Source organism: Mandrillus leucophaeus, unplaced genomic scaffold (assembly GCF_000951045.1).
Source record: "Mandrillus leucophaeus isolate KB7577 unplaced genomic scaffold, Mleu.le_1.0 Scaffold118, whole genome shotgun sequence".
NCBI classification, from domain to species: Eukaryota; Metazoa; Chordata; class Mammalia; order Primates; family Cercopithecidae; genus Mandrillus; species Mandrillus leucophaeus.
In genome coordinates this window covers 1,776,213-1,782,280 of record NW_012100098.1, presented here as the reverse complement: position 1 = coordinate 1,782,280, position 6,068 = coordinate 1,776,213, and the positions used below count along the sequence as shown (strand labels likewise).

Below are 6,068 nucleotides of genomic sequence, written 5' to 3'. Positions count from 1 at the left end.
ATACCCAAAGAATTATAAATCATGCTGCTATAAAGACACATGCACACGTATGTTTATTGCGGCACTATTCACAATAGCAAAGACTCGGAACCAACCCAGATGTCCATCAGTGATAGACTGGATTAAGAAAATGTGGCACATATACACCATGGAATACTATGCAGCCATAAAAAAGGATGAGTTCATGTCCTTTTTTGGGACATGGATGAAGCTGGAAACCATCATTCTCAGCAAACTATCACAAGGACAAAAAACCAAACACCACATGTTCTCACTCATAGGTGGGAAGTGAACAACGAGAACACTTGGACCCAGGAAAGGGAACATCACACACAGGGGCCTACTGTGGGGTCGGGAATGCAGGGAGGGATAGCATTAGGAGATGTACCTAATGTAAATGACGAGTTAATCGGTGCAGCACACTAACATGGCACATGTGTACATATGTAACAAACCTGCATGTTGTGCACATGTACCCTAGAACTTAAAGTATAATAAAAAATAAAATAAAATACATTAAAAAAAAAAAAAAAACCTCTCTGGAAACAGCTCTTTGGTTCCACTACATGCCCATCAACCTTGTGTGGTCAAGCACACATTGCTGCATCCACCTCTTCAACACAAGAATAAATCACAAAACCAAAGCCCCTGGAATGTTTTGTTTGGGGGTCTCTCATTACCACACAATCTGTAAGTATGCCCCATTTCTCAAAATGTTCTCTTAAACTATCATCTGTAGTTTCAAAGTTCAGACCACCAATAAACAGTTCTCTCAACCGCTCTGGTTCCTTTGGATCATGGCCCTCTTGCCACCTGCGGTGATGGCGATGGCCGGAGTCGGGCTAGGGGCAACCAGGCGGCGGTTTTACCTCCATTTTGAGCCTGGGTTCTTCTTGAGACATCTCCTGCTCACCCATCTCCTACCTATTTCTCTATATTTTTAAGGCTCAGGGCAGTTTATAAGTATTAAGTTGAGCCTATTTTTTCGAAGTATTTTAATTGCTCTATTGCAGCAGTTTTCAAACTTTCTGGTCTTAGGACCCCTTTATCTTCTTAAAAATTTTAGGTACATATGTACCTAAAAACCTTTTTAAAATGTGCTTTTAATTTCTCATTTTAGAAATTATAATTAAGAAAATTAAAAAATATTTATTTACTAATTTTAAAAATATAGTAATGATAAACCCATTACATGATTAACACAAATTATATATTTTTAAGAAAAATGAACTGTTTTCCAAAACAAAAAAAAGGTTTTTTTTTTTTTTGTATTACATTTCTGCAAATCTCTTTAATCTGTGGTATAATAGAAAACAGTTGAAATATCATACTGGCTTATGCATGCATTCAGTTTGTTGCAATGTGATTTTCTTTGGTTAAAGTATTTGAAGAAAATCAAGTTTCATACAGATATATAGTTGGAAAAGGGAGGAATATTTTAATAACCTTTTCAGATAATTGTGAATGGTCCTCCTTAATGCTGTTCCAAAACTTAACAGTGACAATTTTTTAAACAGTTAGTTGTGACATGGAAATTGTATTAGTAACTTTGTACTCTGTTATAGTAAAATCCCTTGCTCCATTTTGTGTCATAGATCTTTAACCCATGAATGATTTCTAGCATCATGCATTGATCATTTGAGAAATTTTCATTTCCTGAGTTTATGCAAGTCTTCCAAATACACATGAGATTTTAAAACTATGTTTATTATTACCACCAATCTCATCAGAAAACGATTTAAATATTATGAAGCTGTCAGGCTCCCAGTATCACTGTGTGCTTATGAGAAGATGAGTGATAAAAGCACATATCATCTCAGTATTATTAGGAAAGAATTTTGACCTCGGGAGCCTTCCTTAAAAGGTCTCAGGGACCTCCAGGGGTCTCCAGACCACACTTTAAGAACCACTGTTATACTAGAAAGGAAAAGTGAAATATGGCATGGAAATAGAATATGTAAAGTCACTCCTTCATCACATTCTAGACATCTCAGTCATTGTAAGCCTCATCTTGACAGACAATTTACGTGTATCCCCTATGATCCCTAGAGATGATTTTTCTGTGGAATGCGAAAGTTACACCCTCAAATCCAGAACATCCCAGAGCCATTCTTCCAAGCAAACATCTAAACCTAAGTTGGAATTTATAGTTTAACTGTGACTGCCTGAAGAGGGCTAAAAGCTACTGGTTGGTTGACAGGAAGATTTTGAAAAGAGGAAGTAAGGCCTACTCATCTCATAAACTACACAGGATCCCAGGATTTAATAGAGCCATGGATCCTGAGTCATCACTGAAAACCTCTAGTCTGGGAAAATTGAGACTGGGGAGGGGTTGGGGTTTCAGCCCTCAGGATGTAGCTCCTTAGGGAATGCCCTAAATCAGGATTGGATCCTGGGTACAAGGAGAAATGGGGCAAGTCACCTTTACCCCTTTCACATTTGTTCATTGCAGAACTACTCTTTTGCAAAGAGTGAAACAAGGAATTAGAAAATAATAGAACAGTTTTTCCTTGTATTATGGATCTTAGGATCCTGATTTTTAAGTGTTCATAGGTTCACCGAATTGGTCATGACCTTCATCACTGTCTCATCCTTATCACTATCCTCAAGGTTAAGAATAGTCTGACGTATTAGATCTCATGTAGTATATGATATTTCTTCCTGGCCTCCAAGTTTCAAGAGGGCAGGGACCATGTCATATATCTTGTTCACCACTGTATCCACAACACTTAGCCCATAATAGGTATTTGGTTAAATAAAATTAAATTTTGGCCAGGCACAGTGGCTCACACCTGTAATCCTGGCACTTTGGGAGGCTGAGGTGGGCAGATCACTTGAGGCCAGATTACTTGAGGCTGAGGCATGAGAACCTGGGAGGCTTGAACCTGGGAGGCAGAGGTTTCAGCGAGCCAAGATTGCACCACTGCACTTCAGCCTGGGTGACAGAGCGAGTCTCTGTCTCCAAAAAAAAAAAAAAAAAAAATTATATAAAATTAAATTTTATTGTAAAATACACAAAACCTCTTTCCTAATGTGAAGACCTAATGTACCAGATAGTATCAGCACCCAGCATTGACCTAAGGCAGAATTATGAAATCAGTGTAGTTTAGCTTGCTGTGAGAAGTGAAGCAGTGACCCAGTGCAGGTGTGGAACAACCCTAAAATGGGTGGCTAAGCTGCAGTACCTAATCTAAATGCATGTTAATTAAGTTAAACATTGTAGTTACTGTGTACAAAGCACTCTAGGAGATATAAGGATGAATCAGTCAATGTGCCCTTAAGGAGTTTGTAGTTGGTTAAAAATGAGAGATAGAACATGTGTATAAGGAACTGTTGTAAAAAGTAGAGCGTAGGCTAGGGACAGTGGCTCACGCCTATAATCTCAGCACTTTGGGAGGCCAAGGCAGGAGGACTGCTTTAGCCCAGGAATTTGAGACCAGCCTGGGCAACGTGGCAAAACCCTGTATCTACAAAAAATATAAAAATTAGCCAGGCGTGGTGTGGCACATACCACATGGTGTGGCACATAGCTATGGTTCCAGCTGCTTGGGAGGCTGAGGTGAGAGGATCACTTGAGCCCAGGAGAATGAGGCTGCAGTGAGTGATTGCACTATTGCACTCCAGCCCAGGCAACAGAGTGAGACCCTGTCTTGAAGAAAAAAATAAAAAATAAAGTAGAGCATAAATATTCTGAAAGGGGGTTTGGTGCTATGGAAAGATTAAGGAAGTTAGTAGAGGAAGAAGCAGAAGGACTGGATCATGGAGAACTGAGAGGATTTCCCCAGCTGAAAATGCAGTGTGCACTGGAAGCAGAGGAAATAAAGACCTGTGGCAGGGTGGCTGCATGGTAAGGTGTATGAGAAAACAGTGAAAAATAAAGTAGAATAAGTAGATTAGAGTCAAAGCTGGGAGGGTCTTGAATGCCATTTTTAGGACGGTGTGATAGTGTTAAAAGTGATAGTGGCATTTAGCAAAAGGGCCATGAGTACCTGAGTCCTGGTTGTCCCGGCCATATTTCTCCCCAGTGATGCCCTCAAGAGAGATATATGTGCCCAAGGCACAGGTTATTAACACCTGGGCTTGTACCCTGAACCTCAGTGTTCTATGTTACGCTTGCCTTCAAACATGTTTTTCATATGCAGATCAACCAGTCCAAAGCCCACATTCCCAGCTACCTCCTTTATCTAACTCACTCACTAAGCCAATATTTCCCTGCCCTAAATCACCCCAGAGCCAGATACCAGACAAGTAGTTACCACCTCTGTAGGCCAGAGACTTCCAAAATTATTCAAACTCCCCAATCCTAAATTTGCTCAGACTTACCTATCCTGCCTCATCACTTCCTTCCTTGGGAAACCACGGGCTCAGGCTAAACTTCCCCCCTCACTCCTTCTGCCTCCTGACCAACACTTACATTTCCCCATATGGCCCTCCATGGCATGGCAAGCCCACTCTTTTTGGGAACCGAAGTAACGAACTCCTCTTTCAACGACAGTTGCCTCTGTGTCTGTCACCTTACTGTGATCTGATTAAAACAAAATCCCAAGTACATTTTAAGACACCACCTTCTGGCCAGCCACATTGTTTAGAGCAGTGTTTCTCAAGCTGCCTGTGGTAAAGGACTCATTTCTGCTTTTCCCAATTCTTCATGAACTGATACTATTGTAAAATATAATAACAATCAATTTCTAGAAAAATCATCACATTCTTAGATGTTATGACTATGTCTAATTGTCATAAAAGTTTCTAAATGCCCCTCTCAGTTTCCTTACTTGTCTCATTGCAGACCAATAACAAGTCATGTACTAGCTGCCTGTGAATCACACCGAGTAGAGCTGGTTCAGGGGAATGAATCAGTGATTCAGTGGGGGTGCCCAAACATATATGTAAGAAGAATAGTAAGCTTACCAATCCGGCAACATGGAAGAAGAACAGGCAAGGGCTTCCTCTGTTATGTGCTCCTTTACCACACAGTGTATGTGTCCTTTTAACACACAGTGACAACATCTACTCATAAATGAGCCTTAGTCAACATTCTGGAATCTAACCAATGTAGCTCCTCCTCTCTGCTACAAGGATGAGGCAGAAGAACAAAATAAGTCAGGATAATCCTGTTTTCTAGAGACCTATATATAGCATATGGCGTGTATCAACAATGACATTTATATAAAATTGTCTACGATTAGTGCTTTTCTTGATGTGGTCCCCAGTGATCAAATTCATTTATTGCCTTAGAAGTTCGTGGGTTGCTTAAAGCCAAAGCAGGAAAAGCCTACATAACAAGTGAAAGACACAGGTGAGAGAATGGAGTATGCAACTAGAATTATCCAAAGAAAATATACCAACCTGGGGACAGGGGCTTTGTACATTACAGGAAGAGACAGGAACTGAAGTATAGAACCAGAAATGGAATTGTAGCCAACAAAAAGATAAGGGCAGAGTTGTTAAAGAGGAGTCCCAAGGCCCTTCCAGTGTTAATATCAAAAGTATTAACAGGCTGGGAACGATGCCTCACTCCTGTAATCCCAGCACTTTAGGAGGCCAAGGCAGGAGGATCACTTGAACCCAGGAGTTCAAGATCAGCCTGGACAACATAGAGACCCCATCTCTATTAAAAAAAATTTTTTTTTAATTAGCCAGGCATGGTGGCACATGCCTGTAGTCCTAGCTACTTGGAAGGCTGAGGCAGGAGGATGCAGTGAGCTATGATCATACCACTGTATTCTAGCCTGGGGAAAGAGTGAGACCCTGTCTCCAAAGAAGAAAAAAAGAAATATCAAGAAAGGTTTCTTTAGCACCCGTAATATATGCACTACATTGTCATAGTCTCAGCCCACAAAGAACCTTAACAGCCCAATCATTTTATAAGAGGGTTAAGTCCTAACCTCTAAGACAAAAATCTCTTATAATTAAAGATTATGGTCAGGCGCAGTGGCTCACGCCTGTAACCCCAGCACTTTGGGAGGCCAAGGCAGGTGGATCACCTGAGGTCAGGCGTTAGAGACCAGCCTGGCCAACATGGTGAAACCCCGTCTCTACTAAAAATACAAAAATTAGCTGGGCGTGTT

The 6,068-nt window shown here is 40.7% G+C and overlaps 1 protein-coding gene and 1 pseudogene across 5 annotated transcripts in view; one reads left to right on the top strand and one right to left on the bottom strand.

The window, feature by feature from the left end:
- The window catches only part of LOC105528259, a 2,615-nt pseudogene extending 1,740 nt beyond the window's left edge, over positions 1 to 875 (bottom strand). The window contains exon 1 of the transcript XR_001004332.1: positions 536 to 875. The product of XR_001004332.1 is annotated as a heterogeneous nuclear ribonucleoprotein A3 pseudogene (transcript). The remainder of the gene's footprint in view (positions 1 to 535) is intronic.
- Positions 1 to 6,068, top strand: part of SCN8A (sodium channel, voltage gated, type VIII alpha subunit) — a 145,507-nt gene that overhangs the window by 51,210 nt on the left and 88,229 nt on the right. The window lies entirely within an intron of this gene.